The sequence below is a fragment of the Dermochelys coriacea genome, chromosome 5 (assembly GCF_009764565.3).
Source record: "Dermochelys coriacea isolate rDerCor1 chromosome 5, rDerCor1.pri.v4, whole genome shotgun sequence".
NCBI classification, from domain to species: domain Eukaryota; kingdom Metazoa; phylum Chordata; order Testudines; family Dermochelyidae; genus Dermochelys; species Dermochelys coriacea.
In genome coordinates, this window is record NC_050072.1 from 108,057,889 (window position 1) to 108,080,978 (window position 23,090).

The 23,090-nt window shown below is 39.5% G+C and overlaps 1 protein-coding gene across 48 annotated transcripts in view; it reads right to left on the reverse strand.

The window, feature by feature from the left end:
• PTPRD (protein tyrosine phosphatase receptor type D) overlaps window positions 1-23,090 on the reverse strand; it is a 1,712,576-nt gene that overhangs the window by 1,624,089 nt on the left and 65,397 nt on the right. For all 48 annotated transcript variants that reach the window (XM_043515489.1, XM_043515496.1, XM_043515490.1 and 45 more), the window contains exon 3: window positions 3,002-3,070. The gene's annotated coding sequence lies outside the window, so the exon portion shown is untranslated. The remainder of the gene's footprint in view (window positions 1-3,001; window positions 3,071-23,090) is intronic.

Sequence of the window (23,090 nt, forward strand, 5' to 3'; positions counted from 1 at the left end):
GAAAATAAGAATATAACAGGTATATAATATAACCTCAAATCTACTGGGCAAAAATAATGATGGGCCTCAACCCAATCTCTGAATCCAAATACTCTCAAATTTACAGAGTTTGTGTCTGGATCCTAATTTCACAGATATCACCATTCTCCATATTAGGCCTTAAAAACCCAGAATCTGAGCACTACTAACATTTTGAAAAAGTTTGGATCAGAAGCTGCTTTTTTGGTTTGCCTCCCTTTAAAAGGAGAATGGAGCTAATAGGTATTTGTTGTTTATTAGTACATATACATTCAACCACCTTGTTCTCTTAAATTAGATTTAAATTTTCTGACAAAGGCCTATGGAAATAAGTATTTTGACTCCTACGAAGGGCAAAATATCTTAAGTGCATGGTGTCTTTTCCTGATTTGGAGGCAAAAAGTTCACTTCAACCTTAGGGTTAGAAACATTCCCAAGTTGAGATGACCTCAGGACCAGCTCTAGGCACCAGCAAAGCAAGCACGTGCTTGGGGCGGCACATTTCCAGAGGTGGCATTCTGGCCATCCTTTGGGGGGGGGGGGAGGGGAGCAGTTGTGCTCTCGGAGCTCCACCACTTAGAACGGGCGAGGGTGCCATGCCCCTGGATGCAGTGGGAAGGGGAAGCCCCAGCCCCGGGGTGTGAGCTGCCAGGGCCCAGCCGCTACCTGAGGAGGAGAGGGCGAGTCCTGCCGGGAAGCCGGGGCTGCGCTGCCTCATCTGCGCACTGGTTGCTGCGCTGCCTTGTGCCACCCCTTATATTGGGGTTTCTCTGTGAAGCCGGGCGGGGGGAGGGAGGAAAGCCCCTGCACGCGCTGGGAGAAGGTGACATCACTCCCTCCGCCTCCAGTGCCGCCTGCGAGCCGCAGCCCCACCGGAGCTTGGGGCAGCAATTTTTTTTTGCTTGGGGCAGCAAAAAAACCTAGAGCCAGCCCTGGGTGACCTCAGGGGCAACATCATAATTCAGACAAAAATAATCCAAGTTATCACTGTGATGGTAATTTACAGTAGTTGCCAACCCTATTCCATGCTATTAAACCATTTGAATCTGCCATTATAGTCTTGAAGCCTCCGTGACAGTGAGGAGTGAGTAAAAAAAGAGGCACCTTGTCAATAAAAATCCCTTAGGTGATCAACAGCTGGTCCAAAATTTTCAAACAAGAAGTGTTTTTGTTGAAAAATGGCCTTTTATCAAGAATGAAAAAAAGTGATGAAAACCTGATTTTTATCAAAAATATTACAGAAAAATCCATTATTTAAAAAATTCAATCCACCCTAATACTGAGGTACATGCCGAGGCCACTAAGTGAAATAATATACCATGTGATACACTATTCTTCCTACATACAAAAAGATTTTAGATATTGAACCAATGCAGGGCACTGAAATAATCTGTGTTTATTAAGGGACACAGACGTAGACACGTTTTGGCTAAGATAAATGCAATAAAATATTAAAGATTCATGAAGGTCTTTGTAGAAATAAATCATAATCCAATGGTGGATACTGGCATAAAGATATGTATGATGAGGTGTACAGGCTCTTCAGTATTCATCAAGAGAACAAACAAGAGCCCAAAGCAACTTCCCAGAGCTCATTCCTGGATATAAGACCAATTACTCCTATATCTATTGCAGGGATGTATGCAGGACCATTTGGGCTCCTTTGTGAGATGGTCCTTATTATCCTGCCAGTCCTTGTTACAATAGGTGCTGAAACTAGGAGTGGGGATGGGGGGTGCCTGCTGCACCCCTCTGGCTTGAAGTGGTTTCCATTATATACAGGGTTTACAGTTTGGTTCAATGGCTCTCAGAACCCCCACTATAAAAATTGTTCCAGTAACCCTGCTTGTTACCCAGCAAGAGGTATATACCTGCCGGCCTTCTCTGAACAATCTACAAGAGAACTCCCCCAAAGAGCTTGGAAAGTTTGTTTATAATTTGCTAGTTAGAGTTTGAGAGTAAGAATGGGAAAGAGATTCCTGGCCTAAATTAAAGAGATTGTCAATTTGTTTTATATTCTCTTAAAGGCACCCCAGGATGGGGGATAATGGGGACAGCTAGAATCCAGACTGTCCAGGGTTGCTTCTTCAAGCAGCAAAACCACAAGCCTAGTACAAGGTTAAACAAAAAGCTGAGCTGTATCAAACAGTGGAATAAGTGAAAGGTGGGATGTGATATAGGACCACTTCCCTACACTCTAAAATACATGTATTACATGAATGTCCTGAGTAACAGAAGACGCAATAAAAATGTATTTGGACACTTATTAGTGATTAACTTCTTAAAAAATAAAGTGTAAATGGTGCTCCAGCACACACTCTTATCATAACAGGTTCAAGCTACTTAAATTTATCCTGAAAAAAGTTAACTGGTATACATGAAGGATCATCCATATAATGGTAGCTTAAAACAATTTTCATTAAGATGGTAACCAAAACCTACATTAAATGTTTAATTAACTACAGAAGCAGTCAATTAAAAATATGAAATTAAAAGAGCTAATTACTCTCTCCTATCGTTGTGATCCTATTTTATAGGTTACAAAATGTAGTTAGTGGTTTTAATCTGCTCCTGTTCTCTCCTTGACATTTATAAAATACACTCAAGATCAAATACAGCACATATTATTATTCACCATTACTGAATATAAAAGTTATTCATTTAACATCGGAAGTGAAAGGATTATTGTTCTTAAATGGATTTATCAGACCTCCTGCAGTTCATTGTTCAGTGAATGGAAATAGGTTTCTACTTAACTGTGCATGGAACCTAATGCATTTCTAAGCCTATACTTTGCACTCCACTTCATTGACCCAGAAATAGCTCATTAACATGAAAAAAACAAACAACAAAACTTTTTGCAAACTGAACCTCTCAGAACGAAGGTTATTTGGTTCATATGCCTGAATTTCAAACAAAGAAAATATTAATATTTTGACTAGTTATGTTTTTAACCAGAATAAAAGAAGAAAGAAGAACATACCAGTCATATTCCGTCACTCATTACTTGTCAATTACAGAGAAACGGAAAATCCAGAACTGAGGACCCACTCTGAAAGAAGAAGAGAAAAAAGCGACATGATAGTACATTGTACCAAAACTCAGTGTAAGGATGTAAAAATATACTGGGTGGCAGCGTGCCTATTTTAAATTCAGAGCTTTGTGGGAGATTTAGCACATTGTCACTGATCTATTAATTACTGCTTAGAGTCCTAATTAATGCACAGCAAATCCCCATGTTTAAAACCCTCTAGGTGAAGTCTGCAAGTGCTGGTTGGCTGTAGCTGTCCAAAGTGTGAGGGCCAGAGTCAGGGCTGGGGAGAATGCATACTGTTTCTCAAAAAAACCCAAACAGCTTAAGCAACCTGGCAGCATGGCCCTGGAACCATACTGCCAAGGATTCCCAATCTTCTGTGTCCATGGTCTCCCCTTAAGGTATTAAGGAGAAGTTCTGCATGGTGAAGGGGTGTGTGCTGGGGGGAGGGGAGGGGAGGTGAGAGGGCATTTAACAGTTCATTCAGCTGGTTTTTTTTCCAGGCACAATCTGCACTGCCCCCAGCCCTGAATCTGGCTCTCACAGACATCTTTTGACCTGTTGTGAGCTCTCTGTGGGCCCAGGGAGTACGCAGGATGACGTTACTATGGTGGGGACATTCCATACACTGATCCAGAATGACAGGAAAATCTCTCTCTTGATAATTACACATTGAAAAATCCTGTCTGGTATTGCCAACCCCAATTGTTCAAAATCATTAGTCAGGAACCCCAAATGATATAGTTGCCTTAAAAATGAGATTTTTTTTAAAAAAAGCTAAAATTTGGGGTTCTTTTAATTTGCCTTTGGTGGTTGAGCCTTTGAGGTACTCTTGGAGTACACTCAGCCTAAATTTTCAAAACAGACTAATAATTCTGTATGTCTCAGTTTTGGGGTAATCAACTGAAGACACTTTAGAGGGGCTTGATGTTTCACAAAGGGCTGATATTCCCATCTCATTTAAGTGTTTCAAGTTGGGCATCCAAATCACTAGTCATTTAGGAAAACTCAGACCAGGAATGTTTAGGGAAACAAAAGAAAATAAACATACACTACGTGAGTAAACATATTTTTCCGTCCATTACCTATAAGGTGCCATGTTATAAAATACTTGTCAGTACCTGTTATTTCCCTTGTTTTGCCATGGAGAGGTGAAATTACACTACATCTCTCTCTTTCTCTCTCTCAAAACAAACAAAAAAGAACAAACACAAAACCCCAAAAACAAAATACCCCCCCAAATCCCAGAATTTCCTGCTCATGGAAGGTGACACATGGACAGCACTAGAAACTGAGGTTTGGTATTTCTCCTCAGAACAATCATTGCTGCTTTTGACACAGTCAATCATAAGGTACTGATTATCAGCCTAAGAGGTCATGGAGATGGTGGACTAAATCACAGTAATCTGGCTTCACTCGTGCCTCTCTGACAGAATGGTGTGCTAGGCATGTTTAGTTCTTTCCAAGTCCTAACACCTGTGGAGTCCCTGTCACTGTTCTTATTAAAGATCTATGTAATACTGTCAGGGAAGATTGAGTGACAACATGGACTACAATGTCACAAACACACCAGTGACAAACATCTCTATGTCTCCTCCTCTTACAGTGCTGGATAATGCTGTATCCTAAACATGCCAATGCCTAAACTAAATTGAAACCCAGAAAGAAGATGGATGGATCAAGCTAAAGCCAGGTAAGATTGGTGGGAAGGAGAATTTATTTATTTATTTTTGCGAACTGGCAAGAGCTACTGCTTCGCCCTCTAACAATGTAATTACGCAGTTTTGGGGTTCTGTTGGATTTACCACTACTCCTGCACAGCAGCTTTTGCTCGAAGCACTTTGTCAGTCTTCAGTTGTTACAGTAACCATTTCTTCTTGGACTATATGATCCATGCATTCTGCACCTCCAGAGTACATTATTGCAAATGTACTACAGCAGCATTTCCAAGTACAGCACACATCACTGGAGGATGAAGCTTGGTTATCCCCTCCTAAGTGGGACAGCCACCCAAAAAGCACATTTCACTAGTGTTTAGCAACATATACTGGCTTACTGTTCAGTTCTGGATTTGCTTCAGAATACTGTTTTTGATCTTTAAAATCTTTTAATGCGCTAGGATCCATCTCTCCTATGCCCCATCTCATAAGCTATGATTAAACTGATAACGATCCGTGGACCAAACCTCTCAGAGACCAAAGGTTATAGGCAGGAGAAGATATTAGTTGGGCAATTCTCTGTCACAGAGATCAGCAAGGGCCTACTCCTTATCTCCTTTAGGGAATAACACAAGGCTCATCTCTCTGTGCAGGCCTTTAGCAAATAATGAAGCCACACATAATGTACTCCTGGTTTCTATCAGCTGAAACAAGGAATATGAGGAGAAGGCAAGTCTCATCTCAGACAGAATTCAATGCAAATGTTATACAAGTATGTGATGACTAAACAGGACACTCATGGATGCATTAGAAATGCAAAGATACATCAGAAACAGCACAAGCAGTTCCACTGGAAACTTCTGAGCAATGTCCCCTCAATATTCCTCAACCATCATTTAGAGGGAGTGGGGATACTTACTGAGAAGGTATGGTAGTTTGGTCTCTTTGCCGCTTCAATTCTGCAGAGAATACCAACAAGCAAGCCAGATAGGGGTGTGATTTTTGTTGTTGTTTTGTTTTTTTATGGGCAGCTAATAACTGGACAGAAGCCACTTAATGTCCTTGCATATACAACTGTAGAGTGGTAAGAGCTGTAGATCACTAATGACCCGTTTTGAGTTTGAACTCATGACCTACTGGTAAAAGGTTCCATGTATGATTACCAGACTCCTGAACAATACTGTCTTACTTTGGTGAGCTCAAAAGCAGACTTTTATGATAGTAGTGAAGCTAAATCATGTAGTGCTTGAAAAAAAAAATAAAGCTTTTTGTCGTCCAACCAGAGTATTTTCAGATAGTTATTGCTTATATGTGAATATTTAATCATATGAGACCATATATAATACACCATAACAATGCATACACCATTAATGCCATTCTATGAAGAAAACTCACTTAAGTAAAAGAAGTAAATAAAATCATCTTATGTGAATTATGAGTGTAAGCACATGTACAGCATGTGTTTTAATATATTTTAGAATAATTAAGTCAGCATGCCATTAGTTTAATTAAATTTTTTACACCTTCTTGATTAGACAGCTAGTTTAATGACATCTTCCACACTTTGAGCTGTGAAGTGTGGCTCATTTTAAAGTTCTGTAATGAGAAAGAAAATGTAAATCTGATGAACATCTTCTAGACAGACTAAAAAACAATTTCTAGTTTGTGGAAAACAACAGAATCTGCAGATGATTAGTACTTTTCATCAAACATTTAATATAGCATGATGTAATTGCTTTATAAAAAGTAAAATTCCTCAATAAAAGAGAAGGTTAAATAAATATCAGACAGATCAGAGGATAAGCAGACAGATTTAAAAATAATGCATAGAAGATGTTCTCTTTCATGATTTTGAGATAATAATGTCATTAGAAAGTAAAACAATGGGGTGAACATAAATGATTTCTTGATGAGTGCAAAGAAAGACTACTTTTTTAGTTATTAACTGGAAGAATATTTACCACAAGGCACAAAGGTGCAACTGTGGAGGATATGTACTATAACAGAAGGAAATTATAGTTGTATGTAGCATAGGTATCCATCTACAAATCAAAGGATAGGATACCAGTAGTGCATAGTGACTCTGTGCACAAACACAGGAGATATCGTGGCTCAAAATAAATCACATTTTAAAAAAGCAGAACACGAGTCCAGTTTGACTGAGGGTGGGAGAGGTAATACTGAACACAGCATCAAGGTTATCCTCTTTCTTTTCACCCACGCAGAAAGTAAACATCTGTTGTGATTTTTAAATTCCACCTGGTCAATCACTAAGGCAGGCAAAAAGCTCTCTGTTTGGCTTTTGATGGTGCTATAGTTCTGCCTTCTCATTCTTCATGCAACATATGAACAAACCCATTTTATGAACACACAACTTTTCCTGTAAGGGACATGCTTTTAATAAGAGATGGGTCATCATTCTAAAATTGAGTAACCAGAAATCTGGTGAGAACTAGAATTTAAATAGAGTTATAGTTACCTCTGTCAAAGCATCAAACAAGCAAAAGGGATGAAAATACATGAACTAAGTTCTGTCCTCTATTCCAGATGCAAGACTCCCACTGAAAAAGAATTAATGGTTCTGTGAACTTGTCTTACAGGAAATGTGCAAATTTTAAAATTGTATATCAATCCAATTTTCAAGAGAGCTCAGTCCCCATTTAGGTCCTGCATAAAGTGAACTGTTCATAGTGAACATCCCAGAAGGGATGCTCCTGTTATACAAACCAACCATCTTCCAAAACTGAATTAAATTTTGTAGTGAATGAGATTGATACCAGTTTCATTGGGTGAAGAAGTTGGAAAGTATGTAGTGAATGAGGCAGGGAACTTCAGGGAGAGAAAGGAGGGTCTATGGTTAACGCAGTTTAATGCTGCCCTGGAAAGTTCAATTTTATCCCTGCCTGGTGCCACAGCAGGAGTTCTTATGTGATGCTTGATGACTCACTTAAACCAACCTTTTCATACACAGTAACTAATTGTGTCTTCCTCATTTTCTGTGGGCCTGGTTTGAAACCCTGGGGCTGGTTTACAGAAGTGCTGAGCACTCATAGCTCCAACTGAAGTCAATGAGCAGTGCTTTGAACATATACAGTCAGTATAATGCTCCATACTCATCTCAGATTGGTCATCCAAAATTAGTAGATACTTTTGACCTTAAACTCTCTTGTTCCCCTTGTAAAATGGGGATAATAGCTCATCTCACACTGGTGTTGTAAAAATTAAATTTTAAATTACAGTTTGTGAAGCACTCAAATATATTAGTGATAAATGCCATTGAAAAGCCAATGTGGAAATCAATAATTCTGTCTTCAGAGTAGGGTTTGAATAGTGTGCAGTAAATAAGGTATGGGGGCACACATTGAACAATGAGGATAAAGCAAAATATGAAATAGCTGCTTATTAAGTGAGCGCTTTTTGTTCTGTGCACTAAGTGAGAAAAGGGGACTTGTGGAAAAATAGCATATGATCATGTAAATATAGACTATCATAAATGCGCTGGGGGGGGTTCTGCATGACTGCACACCCACAGAAAACAGCCCCCTGAAGAATTTCTGTGCTTCCCTGCCAAAAACAGCAGGGAAGCAAAGGGAAGCCGTGTGAGGGGGAAATGACCATGGGCACAGTTGGGGGGGGAGGATTCCCCCTTCCAAACAGAGGCAAGGCATGGGGGGCACATGGGACTATGTGACACTGCCCCCCCCCTTTCTGCAAGCACAGAGTTGCCCAGCTGAAGGAGGCTGCATCCCAGCTCCCCTGACTCAGCTTCTGAACGCCAGCTACCGGATCCCAGTGCCAGTCATGCTCCCCTTCTGTGTGTTGGGAGCCTTCCTGTTTTTTGTGCAACAGTGAGTGCTTACGGTGGGGCTTGCGGGAAATGAAGGCTGGAAGAGGGCAGGGGGAGGGGAATGTGGTAATGTCCCCTCGATGGCAGCAGCTGGGGCTCCCCCGTTACGCAGGCCCATCGAACCTGCACCCTGAGAAGCCCTATCCCACATACAACTGGACCCCTCTGATGAGCCCCCCACACCCAGATCTCCACCCCACTGATCCCCAACCAGCTGCGCCTGGAACCCCACCCCATCAAGCACCACTGCCCCAGCACTCAAAACCCCCATTGAGTCCCCAACATCCAAACCTCCCTGCCGAACCCCAGATTCTCACACCCAGACCCCTCCACTGAGCCCAAGCACCATCAGCCGGATCCCCTGCAGAGTCCCATTGCCCCTGCACCCGGAAATCCCAATGAGCCCCTGTGCATCTAGATCTCCCACTGAGCCACACCCAGATTGCCCCCCACAGAAACCTCTCACCTTACACCTGGATCCCCCCTCATTGAGTCCATCCACACTTGGATCCTGCTGCGCTGAGACTGTCCACCCACACCTGATGCACCTGGTGCAGAGGGGCATGGCCCTAGGGTGTTTCTGGGGCAGGCTCAGCCCTTGTACTGTGTCAGGGTCAGGTGCAGCCTCACAGCCAAGTCCCTGTACCAGGAAAGATGGGGGCTTCAGGGTGATCTATCTCAATGCAGCCAGTGGTCTGTGCTCCCCATTGCCACTCTGGAGCCACATTTATTGCCAAATAAAAATTTTCAGAATTGTAAAATATTATGTGAATAATTTTTAATTTTTTGGTGCAGAATTCCCTCTAGAGTAACTACGGGGACAAATTAAGGTTACCATAGGTATTTACACGCATGTGGTGTAATTATATTATACTTGCATTCATTCTGTTAACATTTAAAAATTAATACCATTTCATTTGGAAAAAAATATATACTGAAATCCATTTACTCTAAGTGGCTGCAGGTTGCCCTTGCATCAACTGTTGCTCTAGGTCACTGTCCAACTTAACTTGTACACCTATACATCTAAAACCAGAATCCACCTTTCTATTAGTTTAGACAATCCACAAAGTTTTTGGAAAGTGTAGGGGACAATTTCCTGGTGCAAGTGCTGGAAGAACCAACTAGGGGCAGAGCTCTTCTTGACCTGCTGCTCACAAACAGGGAAGAATTAATAGGGGAAGCAAAAGTGGATGGGAACCTGGGAGGCAGTGACCATGAGATGGTGAAGTTCAGGATCCTGACAAAAGGAAGAAAGGAGAACAGGAGAATATGGACCCTGGACTTCAGAAAAGCAGACCGACTCCCTCATGGAACTGATGGGCAGGAAATTCTGGGGGAACAACACCAGGGGGCAAGGAGTCCAGGAAAGCCGGCTGTATTTTAAAGAATCCTTATTGAGATTGCAGGAACAAACCATCCCGATGTGTAGAAAGAATAGTAAACATGGCAGGCAACCAACTTGGCTTAACAGTGAAATCCTTGCTGATCTTAAACACAAAAAAGAAGCTTACAAGAAGTGGAAGCTTGGACAAATGACCAGGGAGGACTACAAAAATATTGCTCAGGCATACAGGAGTGAAATCAGTCAGCATGGATTCACCAAGGGCAAGTCATGCAAGACTAACCTAATTGCCTTCTAAGATGAGAGAGCTGGATCTGTGGATGAGGGGAAAGTAGTGGACATGTTATTCCTTGACTTTAGCAAAGCTTTTTATACAGTCTCCCACAGTATTCTTGCTAGCACGTTAAAGAAGTATGGGCTGGATGAATGGACTATAAGGTGGCTAGAAAGCTGGCTATATCGTCAGGCTCAACGGGTAATAATCAATGTCTCCATGTCTAGTTGGTAGGTGGTATCAAGCAGAATGCCCCAAAGGTAAGTCCTGGGGCCGGTTTTGTTCAATATCTTGATTAATGATCTGGAAGATGGCGTGGATTACACCTCAGTAAGTATGCAGATGACACTAAACTGGGAGAAGTGGTAGATATCCTGGAGGGTAGGGATAAGATATAGAGGGACCTAGACAAATTAGAGGATTGGGCCAAAAGAAATCTGATGAGGTTCAACAAGGACAAGTGCAGAGTCCTGCACTTAGGACGGAAGAATACCATGCTCTGCTACAGACTACGGACCGAGCCACTAGGCAGCAGTTCTGCAGAAAAGGATCTAGAGGTTACAGTGGACGAGAAGCTGGATGAGTCAACAGTGTGCCCTTGTTGCCAAGAATGCTAATGGCATTTTGGGATGTATAAGTAGAAACATTGCTAGCAGATCGAGGAACGTGATCATTCCCCTCTATTCAGCATTGGCGAGGCCTCATCTGGAGTACTGTGTCCAGTTTGGGGCCCCACACTACAAGAAGGATGTGGAAAAATTGGAAAGAGTCCAGCGAAGGGCAACAAAAATGATTCGGGGCTGGAGCACATGATTTATGAGAAGAGGCTGAGGGAATTGGGATTATTTAGTCTGCAAAGGAGAAGAATGAGGGGGGGACTTGATAGCTGCTTTCAACTACCTGAAAGGGGGTTCCAAAGAGGATGGATCTAGGCTGTTCTCAGTGGTAGAAGATGACAGAACAAGGAGTAATGATCTCAAGTTGCAGTGGGGGAGGTTTAGGTTGGATATTCGGAAACACTATTTCACTAGGTGGTGAAGCACTGGCATGGGTTACCTAAGGAGGTGGTGGAATCTCCTTCCTTTGAGGTTTTAAAGATCAGTCTTGACAAAGTCCTGATTGGGATGATTTAGTTGGGGGTTGGTCCTGCTTTGAGAAGGGGGTTGGACTAGATGACCTCCTGAGGTTCCTTCCAACCCTGATATTCTATGATTCTATGGTTGAACAAGCCTCATGTGATACACTTACCACTTCAGGTAACAGAGAAGACATAACGATTGTCTGTACTGCCACATACCATCAGCCCCTGCTTTCTAAGTCTCCTGATCTGCTGTCCTTCATAACTAACTTATGGCCTTCAATCCCTCCTTCTTGCTTCGGGACTAGTCATACAAAACTGTACGTTCTGTCTCTCAAAAGTACCAGCATGTACTGCTGCTCTCGGAATAAACAGCACTTAGTGCTTAGCAAACACCTGATAAAATGACCATCAGGAAAGAAAAATACACCAGTTGTCAAACAGCAATAAATTGAATGTATTTATGATTGCCAAAATTTAATTTTTAACATATATGATGCACGATTCACTTCTTATTCAAAGCATATACCTGATCAACAGACACTCGCTTCTCTTTATAGCTGTTTCCCTTGTATTACAGACTAATACTCGTAAGCAAATAGAAAGCAATGTCTCTAGTGGTTAGAGCAATGGACTGGTAGACTGGAAAAATGGGTTTTAGCTCTTGACTCTGCCACTAAATTTCTCATGTTCCCTTGAACAAATTAAGTAATCACTAGACTATAAACTGCCCTAAATGTAAAGAAAAGAAAAAACAACACAATATTTTAAAGTCTTTTGAGACCTTTGGCTAAGAGGTGCTAAAATGTGCAAGTACAAAGTGCTATTACTATTCGGAAAACTGATTTCTGTACTTTTCTGGATAAGGTTTCAAATATTTCTCATCTTGGGAGATAATCTCACCATGTATAAATACCGTAAAATGAGTATACTCAAAGTACATAAATGGATTAACCACATCTGAATCAAAATATTCAGTGCCAACAACAAAATAAAACAAACTCCTTAAGTCTGAATTTTTAAACACACAGAAAGCCACAGTTCTGGGTTCAGATTCTCATGGTGACCTTCACTCTAGCTTTTCTAATGAATACATAATGACTGGGTCATTAAAGCTCTAATTCTACTAGGCAATGGGACATGCCATTCATGTTGGTGACCTCTGCCAGGCAGACATCGATGCACAAGGTCTGATACACTGACCCAGACTAGTTTGAGATGTTTTGGTGTTCATCTGCTTCTCTCCTATAGAATACATTAGTGACTAGATAAGTTCTCTCTCACGGTAGTATTTTAGTGTCTGTACCACTTCAACCAATATCAGAAGAATGGCAAAGAGATTCTGTGTCATATAAAGAGTAGTGGAAGAATGAATTATGAACTGTGACAGAACATGGATGAAGTTTTTTTTAAAAAAAATACTGTATTCATTTTGAAAGACTTCTTTCCACTTATTGAATACCAGAGGTGGTGGTCTACATGACAGAGCTGCCAACTTAGTGGCCTCTTTGGTGAGAAATTCTAGTTATTACCAAATCAGCCTTGGTCGTCACAAAACCCCAAAAGCTATACTGAACTTGCTCTTCTGGAGAGAAGAAAGAGGATCCAACCATTTCAGAGAAATTTAGCTTCCATTAGGAAACAATCAATGTGATCAGAGAGAGCTCTTTGTGAAAATAGCCTGCTATAAAGTACAATGCTAATACCCTAAGCCCATCCAAGAAACCCCACAGACACCGTGGACAGATGCTTGCATCGAAAGAGTGCTAACAGCTATATATTAGGGCTGAAAAGCGATTAAAATTAATTGTGATTAATCACACTGTTAAACAATAATAGAATATCATTTATTTAAATATTTTTGGATGTTTTCTACATTCTCAAATATATTTATTTCAGTTACAACAAAGAATACAAAGTGTATACTGCTCACATTATATTTGTTTATTTTTGATTACAAATATTTGCACTGTAAAAAACAAAAGAAATAATATATTTCAATTCACCTCATACAAGTACTGTAATAAGTCTTTATCATGAAAGTTGAACTTACAAATTTAGAATTATGTACAAAAATAACTTCATTCAAAAATAAAACAAACAATGTAAAACTTTAGAGCCTACAACTCCACTCAGTCCTACTTCAGCCAAATCGCTCAGACAAACAAGTTTGGTTATAATTTGCAGAAGATAATGCTGCCCGCTTCTTGTTTACAATGACACCTGAAAGTGGGAACAGGCGTTCGCGTGGCACCGTTGTAGCCAGTGTCACAAGATATTTACATGCCAAATGCGTTAAAGGTTCATAGGTCCCGTCATGCTTAAGCCACCATTCCAAAGCACATGCATCCATGCTGATGACAGGTTCTGCTTGATAATGATCCAAAGCAGAACAGACCGATGCATGTTCATTTTCATCATCTGAGTCAGATGCCACCAGCAGAAAGTTGATTTTCTTTTTTGGTGGTTCAGGTTTTGTAGTTTCCGCATCTGAGTGTTGCTCTTTTAAGACATTTGAAAGCATGCTCCAAACCTCGTCCCTCTCAAATTTTGGAAGGCACTTCCGATTCTTAAACCTGGGGTTGAGTGCTGTAGCTATCCTTAGAAATCTCACACTGATACCTTCTTTGAGTTTTGTCAAATCTGCTGTGAAAGTGTTCTTAAAATGAATATGGGTCAGTGATTGGCAACCTGTGGCCCATCAGGGTAATGCGCTGGTGGGCCATGAGACAGTGTTCACACTGACCGTCCACAGGCACTGTGGACCTGTGGGCGGCCATGCCTGCGGATGGTCAATGTAAACACTATCTCGCGGACTGCCAACAGATTACCCTGATGGGCCGCATGCGGCCTGTGGGCCACAGGTTGCCCACCGCTGTACTGGGTCATCATTCAAGACTGCTATAACATGAAATAATGGCAGAATGTGGGTAAAACAGAACAAGAGACATACAATTCTCCACCAAGGGGTTCAGTCACAAATTTAATTAACGCATTATTTTTTTAACAAGCATTATCAGCATGGAAGTATGGAATGGTGGTCAAAGCATGAAGGGGCATATGAATGTTTAGCGTATCTGGCACCTAATACCTTGCAACACCGGCTACAAAAGTGTCATGCAAATGTGTGTTCACACTTTCAGGTGACATTGTAAATAAGAAGCAGGCAACAGCATCTCCTGTAAATGTAAACAAACTCATTTGTCTTAGTGATTGGCTGAACAAGAAGTAGGACTGAGTAGACTTGTAGGTTCTAACGTTTTACATTGTTTTGTTTTTGAGTGCAGTTATATAACAAAAAAAATCTACATTTGAAAGTGACATTCATGATAAAGAGATTGCACTACAGTACTTGTATGAAGTGAATTGAAAAATACTATTTCTTTTATCATTTTTACAGTGCAAATATTTGTAATAAAAATAATAATGTAAAGTGAGCACTATACACTTTGTATTCTGTGTTGTAATAGAAATCAATATATTTGAAAATGTAGAAAAACATCCAAAAATATTTAATAAATTTCAAATCGGTATTCTATTGTTTAACAGTGTGATTAATCACGATTACTTTTTTAACAACAGTTAATTTTTTGGGTTAATTGCTTGAGTTAACTAGGATTAATCAACAGCCCTACTATATATATCTAAACCTTCTTAGAAAAGGTTTGGACAGTTGGACCAGGAACATTTTCTCATCCAAACTGATACACACTTTCCCCCCATATTTTGCGATAGAAGCTAACAGCAGTTCTTCTGCAGGCCCCTATGGAGCTATCTGCTTATAGGCCTCGTCATGACTAGGTTGATGGAAGGACAGAATGCAGGGTGGAGAATCAGCTACCTCTAGCATTATAACCCCCCTTTTCCAGTTCCTATGGAGAGGCATCTGCAGCATTGGTGACTGCTAGTGAGACTGGTAGATTCCCTCCTCTCCACATATACATATCAATCTCATGTGAAATCTGTAGTAAAGTTAACACAATCTTAGATTCTACTCACCCTTTCACCATACTCTCTTCAGGAAAGTCATATTGCCAGCAAATTGGAGGAACTAGTGGGCCCTGATGCCATTCTGAGGCTCCAAATCTCAGGAGAGAGTCAGAGCTTAAACTCCTACATAGTACAGAAGAATTTACAGGGAATTCCACAGAGGGAACCTTACAGTTTTTAATCCTGTACTTCTATTTGGAGATTATTTGAGTCCAGGACTTTAAAAATTTAGTGGGTGAGATCTTCAGCTAGTGCACATTGGCAAACTGGGGTAAACTGACACGCTGGTGCTGTGACTTTAGGGAATAATCTTGCCAAACTAATCCTCTATTTCTTCAATCATTGTGAATTCTAGGTTTTGTTGGTAAAAGTCCAATCCTGTTTCTTCTTAAGACAAAAATGAGACACTGGGAGAGAACAGAAATAATAGCAAGTGAGAGGAAGCTGCATCTTCTGTGTCTGAAAGTTGCAGTTCAGTAGCAGGAAAACTACAACCATGAGATGAGTATTTTATTATTCTCTGGCCAATCTGTGAGACACATTTTTTTCCACCTGGGATTGGGCTGACTGGTATCACTTTTGTTTGCCAGACTGGTTAAAGCTAAGGACTGTGAGGGCAGTGTCCTGGTTTGGTAAGACAGATTCTTATTAGACAGAAGGCAAAGAGGAAAGAGTTAGGAGGGCCAAGAAGTAGGTAGGATTTGACACAATGGGTGGCTGTGAATAGCAGAAAAGAGGAATCAGGGCACTGGATACCTTGTATACACTCTATACCTTGGCTGATAACAATCAAAAAGTCTCGAGGTCAAACAGCTATTGTTCTTGAATAAACTGAGACAGTTTAAACCACATGCCAGACTACAGAAAGGTTGTCTTTATCCTGACAATTATAAATTGATTTTTTTCTCTTTCAGGAGAGATCCACTCAAGCTTTTTACAGAAGTGTTGTTTGTTTAAGTAAACTTTTCATACAACAACAATGAAGCATATAGGCTCAGTGTGAGGGTCAGAGGGAAAAGTGGAGCCATTTCATGTGGCTGCTTGTCACCAGGTTTATGAATTCTCCGCTTCAGTCTGCTGGATAACATGGATATCAAATTTAAGTACATGTTTGAAGGAGGAAGAAATAGTGCTCCAGAGCTACATTCTTCTGTATGTGACTAACCCATGTACAAATCCTCTCTCACCCTTCATTCTTTTTTAAAAAAAAATCACCCTAAAAACAAACAAACAAACAAAAACGTTGCAACAGCAGACTGTTTAGATCACAGGCACTTACCTACCATATGACTTTAAGTTTCCCTGTGACGACTGCAGGTCTAAGACACCAAACCCACTTAAGAATGCCCTGTTTTAATCTGAACATTTCTTATTTTAGCATACATTTGTATACCAGATGCTGCCTTATAATTAACACATTGGGATTTGGGAGCTGTAGATTTCTCTGGTAACAAAACTTGCCTTCAAACTGACATCTGTGATTTATGCTTTTAACTTGCTTTCAATACATTTACATAATCTGTTCGATTTAAGCAAAATTAAACACACTCCTTACATTTTTATAAATAGAATTCCATAGGGATAGCTAAAACCAAATTGAGGCATGGTTTGAGCATCTCTTTTCTAATGTTTAACAAATTTATTTGAGCATAAGCTTTCGTGAGCTACAGCTCACTTCATCGGATGTATGCACGTAGCTCACGAAAGCTTAAGCTCAAATAAATTTGTTAGTTTCTAAGGTGTCACAAGTACTCCTTTTCTTTTTGTGAATACAGACTAACACGGCTGCTACTCTGAAACCTTTTCTAATGTTACTGATCATAAACATACACGTGATCAATGCTTCTCTCAGTGAAATTATATTTTGTTTCTACAAAAGACGGGGGAGCGGGAAGCCTACTATTTATTCAGGAAACACCTCACGTGACAAAGGAGGTCCAGAAACCCAGCAATTTAATGTCTTCATTCTTTGGCATCTGTACTGTTAGTTGCTATGATGAATGTGTCAATCTTAGATTACAAATTCCTCAGGGAAGGGACTTTATTTTATAGGTGTTTGTCAAGTACTGTATAGTGCTTGTGATGCTTTATAAAAAACAAGCCTGACTGTGGTTTCTATGCAGTTGTGTAGGGATGGATCAGGAAGCATGCAAGGCACCTTCCCTCCATACACCCCCCCCCCACCTGTTGTGGACCACATAACGGCCAGCTACAATTGCAGTCCCTCAGCTCTGGAGGGCACAGGTGGAGTGGAGAGGTGGGAAGAAGAAGCAGTGCTCAGGACTGAGTAGGCTGTCCCACTCCTTATTCCTTAAAAAAGGGTGGAGCAGCCGCAGGCATACTGTCCCTCCATTCCAAGGAGAATTCCTTCCCATGCTCTTCTCCGGGGCCAAGAGGCACCACATGACACCTTAACCAGGGCTGTATGCAATTTGTACAATCTAACCAAAAGCATCTGCTGACATTTGCTAAAACTGTTTAATTCCTATTGCACAGCAACATGAAGGAGTGTTTGGGTTTCTGCAACATTGATAAGTGGCCTGAACTTGTTCAAATCAATGAGAAAATTCTGAGGCTGTCTAACTTTGGAAAGAGTCAAATATTAGGCAAGCATTACTATATCAAAGGAGATTGTGGATGATTAAAAATTAAAATTGTCCAAGGCAATATGAACATATTTGAAATACAATGAAAAAAGTGTGTATACACGATTATCAAATATTATTGGAAATTAATACCTACATAATCATAAGCAGCCTGTCTTTAATAAAAAGAATATTGTAGATGCTTTTAGGTTCTGCTCCAAGCCAAATAATCCAATAAAAAGAAAAATGAACCAAACAGTTCCACAAGGCAGGATAAGGAACATGAAAGAAAACCTTTGGTTTTGATTCTGAACAGCACTGTAAAACACCATGTATGTACTTTTAAAAGAAATATTGAAGCTACCTTATGATTAAAGTTCCCTGGCTCCTGACAAAATGCTTTACTCTTAACTTTATTTATTCTCTGAGAAATAGATAAATAAGACACCTTACTTTTAATTTTTGGTAGAGAAGCTGTGCAATATATGAAAATAAACCTAAGATTTTTGCTGAGGATCTTATCTTGTCATCTTTCTACTCTACCTGTCTTATCAGGAAATAAATGCATAAATACATATATATTTATGGGTGTTTGATGACATTGTGAGACCAGAGATCAACATTTATTTACATGCTTTATTAATCTCATGTAATAATTTGTGCACCACAAAAAGGACTTCTATTTTCATATTAGCAGCATACTAAGAACATTCCAACAAAACTCAAAAGAGCATTCCACAGCCAGGATCCTGACTCATGACCATAAAGACTAATGGAATTAATGTTAACAGATGCACAAACCTACTGGCAAAAATAAAAAAAAGCAGTTGGCAGGACTACAGGTATTAACCTGAACCCTTTTAAAGAAAGTAGAGAGATTAGATATATATTAAATTAAATATACTTTTTCAGTATTTTAAAGTCAGGCTCCATATTCTGTGGTCCTGAGACCACAATTATGCTCTCCTCAGGAAAAAAGTTGTAGAAGGGCCAATAAACTCCTAAACACCATCACCAACAGGAGAACAGTCAGGGATGTGTCAGGAAAAGGTTATTATAGACATAGCTGGACCATTGTCTGCTCCTTGGAACGGAGGACAATGATGAGGAGGAAGACTGTTCCCCTCAAGAGTATGTCTGAGAAACCTGCTTACATACAGCTCAATTCTCCTCTTGTGGGGTAGTTCAGAGCAAGGTAATGCTGGGAAGTCAGTATTATTTTGCATTGTAAATCCCTGAGGGTCTGGAGGAGTATCATGCTGCAGATATACCTTTCACTCCAGACCCTCTATTATCTTGTATCCCCCTGCCACTGCAATGCAAAACCTCAAACTTGCAGATTGGGGTTCCACAGGTTTCAGGAGAGGAATCATTTACTATTTGTACACTTCTCCTTTACATCTACACCAAACACTTTTGCTTAGTGCTTGTGCAGATTTCTCTATGGAAAAACAGAATTATTTGGCATTCTCACTTGGGTCAAATTCTCACTAAAATGAGTGGAAGTTTGGCCTACATAACTGTCTCTAAAATTTGGGCCTAAAATAGTCACACAATAATATTTTAGTATCTATTTTTGTGAACAACAACAAGAGTCCTATCGCCTTAATTCTACATTTACAGCACATACGCTGAGCAAAATTCTTAAGGTTTGTCTACATGGTGGGTTAATACACTCTGCTGGCTTGTGATTTCTAAAGCACCCTAACATATTGCACATAAATTGGCCCATATAGACTCTGCTAATGTACACAAACGGTTCTCATATGCACTTTATCATACTGTTTCAAACAGCACTATATTAAAGTGCATCAGGAGTGCATGCATAGACCAATTAATGTATAACACGTTAGGGTACTTTAGAAATCACATGCCTGTAGACTGCATTATCCCATCATATGGACAAGCCCTCATTTTGTCCTGATAACTGCTACTTTAACAGCATTAATATTCAGGGTAAATGCAATTAATAGAGTTCAAAATATACAAAGATATAATTGAAGAACCAGCAAGTAATATATGCTGGCTACTATCGTAATTCTATTACTTTATAGCCAGATTTTACTAATGGCGGCACATTAAAAGATTAGCTGAAAGAAGGGTCATGCCATCTGTTAACCGAAGTATAGCAATTGTTGCCCTGCTACGTGCATAATTTATCGTTTAGATTAACCAATTGAGCTTCAATGCTATAGCACAATTCATTTTTAGCTGCTTAGTGATCTCAATTTAGTCTTCTTTAGTTCTGTGGAACGTAATAATCTGCAAAATCTGATTTTCTCATACTTATTAACTATGTGTTATATTAGTACAGTACATGTATTTATTTTGAAGAATTCAAACTAAGTTTAAGCTTCAGTAAAACCAGATTTTGTTAGCTGCCTGCCCACCCTACCTCCCCCCCTTTTTTTTTGCGCTTTTGCAGCCTAGAAAATAGCCAATCATCATAATGCAGCATCGCATATAGCAAAGGGAACTATTAAAATGGAGCATGAAAATCTGAGTGGCAACAATACTAACCAATCCTGAAAGATGTTTATTGTCTGTACACAGAGAGGGAACTTGGGAGCTTCATCTAAGAAACCTTAGCAATCATTGTTTCTCCACAAATGACGACAATGAAGGAGAAAGAGGAGAGAAAAGTCCTTACAACATGCTGAGTCCAATCACCTTAAAATCTCTTTCCTCTTTTTTACTTTTAGAAAAAGTCTCAGTACAGCATCTTACAAAAATACATATCCAAACAAGGAAAATATTTATGTAAATTGAAGCAAAACAAAACAAAAAGGGGTGAGGGAAGTGAAATGAAACAAAAAAATGACAAGAGCAGCGCTTAAATGCTTATCAAATATTTGCTTACTATAAAATACTTTTCACTTAAAGCTGTTATAACTGCAAAATATTACAACATATTGTGGTTTAACTGTTCTACTGTATATAAGTGAATATTCATTGAATTAAAAAGAAAAATTCTGGATGTTAAAAAGTGAGTAACAAAGTGGACTGACCATTCCCAGTCATTTCAATCAAACATTAAAGATGTAAAAACTATTAATACAATATTTTTTGTACATTTATATTAGACAAAAAGTAAATTAACTATTTTCTGCATTTTGAAGCCATAAAATTCCTCCCACACCTAAATCCGCACAAGCAAAGCTAAATTGTAGATAGAATTTTTGTCTATCCCTGAATTCGATGATAAGACTTTGTTTCCTGGAGAAGGTTTAGAAGTGTTTATCCAAAGTAAAAACAATGTAAATCGGGGGAAGCAAGGTGAGGGCAAGTTCCTGAAGATCATTGGAGTACATAGGAGAACAGAAAAGAATAAAAACCTGGATGTCACATTTTTTCCTGGTTTTACCTAAATCTGCTCCATTCAGCTACATCCTACAAATGTAATGTGACAAAAGCGGTTCCCTAGTGATGGCCACTATTCCCTTGAGTTTAAATTTGATTTAAATTTAATTTAGGTAGCAAATCTAAGGATCCTGCAATGCTACATAGCATGAACTATTATAGCACAAAAAATGTTATACAGCTCAGCACTGTTCAGCATAGCTGTCAATCTTTACTCCGAAGACATCATGGCTAAGCAAGCAAGAATACCGAATTACTGTCAGACTCCTAGGAAAAGTGGTTCCTCAAAATTAAAGCCTCAGGTACATGAGTACAACGGTGAAAAAGGCTATAATCACAGATAACATTCTTGGTCTATAAAAATAGCATTTATCACTAATCAGAGTTTTTAGACACTGAATAGATTTTTTTTATTTAATCATTGTTTAGTTATTGTAATATACTACAAAATATTGTTTTAGAGCTACATTATAAGCAAATCAAATTGTAGAATATATGGGGTTATGAGTATTTATGACTTGTACACCCACAGAAAATATTCAAAAGATATGCATAACATGAGGAATTTCATTTGAGCATGGTTGATTTTTTTAAGAATGTGGACTGCCAGCCAACTATTGTTCTCAGACAATAGGCTGATCAGCTGGTGAATCAAACAATTGTAAAACTCCCAAATGCCATGCATATATAATTGGGAAACAAGCAAAAGACAGATCTTCAGAAAGCAAGATTAAATAATGCTAGTAACCAGTGGCTTGCTATCCATTTTTCATCTTTCATATAATTTACCAGTTATGAAATGACTGGAGGCAAACATATTCCATTCTATAAAGCCAAGTGTCTCTACAGAACAAAAGCTTTCTTGCAGAATAGATGGACACAAACAAACAGTCTACTTGAGAATTCAATACAGAGTATAATTCAGACATTCTGTTAACTGAGCTACATCCTGCTAGGCCACTCACTAGCCTGAGGGATGTAACAATTCTAACTGGTAAACCTTAACAAGATGTAACTATCGTACTAAGCATGGTATGTTTAAAGGGGTAGAAGGAGAATGTATAAGAGATGCTTAATGGAGTTATAAAAATGACTTCTTTCTTTTACACAATTTGTTTTTACTTGAAGCTTCTCTGAAATAGCAAGTCAGTGGCCTAATGGTCATGTGTCATGCTGATAAATCAATTTTAATGACTACTTCACTCACATTCTTCTCTAGTCCATGTAAGTGACTGACACCAAATCAAGGTACCATTAAGAAACCAATGTTTGCTCCTGAGTTAATTGATTACAAAGTCACATTTGTCTTATTAAACCATCTAAAATTAGCACAGATTTTTCTAGTGCTCAGAGGAGAGAAAAAAACCCTGCCACAAAGCAAGCAAGTGAATTTCACAGCACTCTACAGAACAGCCCAAAAGGGAACTAAAATTTGTAATTCTAGATAGTTGACAAAAAGTTTGGCCATATTTTCCAGACACAGCCTCCAAATTTACATGCTTAAAACTGCTCTCCTATGCTTCAAAGTGCTTACTTTTGGGTACCTATGGTTGTGCAAATATTTAGTTTTGGTCCATAAGCTGTATTTGCAAATATGCAAACTGGGTAGTTCGATACTCCTCAGAAACATAGGATTACACAGAGCCAAAAGTCTCTGGTTTTTAAAAACTGTTTTGGAAACTGCAATCCCTGCCCAAGTCCTGACACTTTGGCAAATTCCTCTCTCTTTGTTCTTTCCCTGTGTGGTAAACCTAGCCAATTGCCCTTGACATCAGGGGGATCTCAAATCATATGCTGGCTTCTATCCTTTGTTCTGTTAACTGCAGTGTAGGGAGCAGACTGGCCTAGAAACCACTAATAGTTCTTGAGGTGAGGGGCAGAAACAGAATAGCTGAACACGT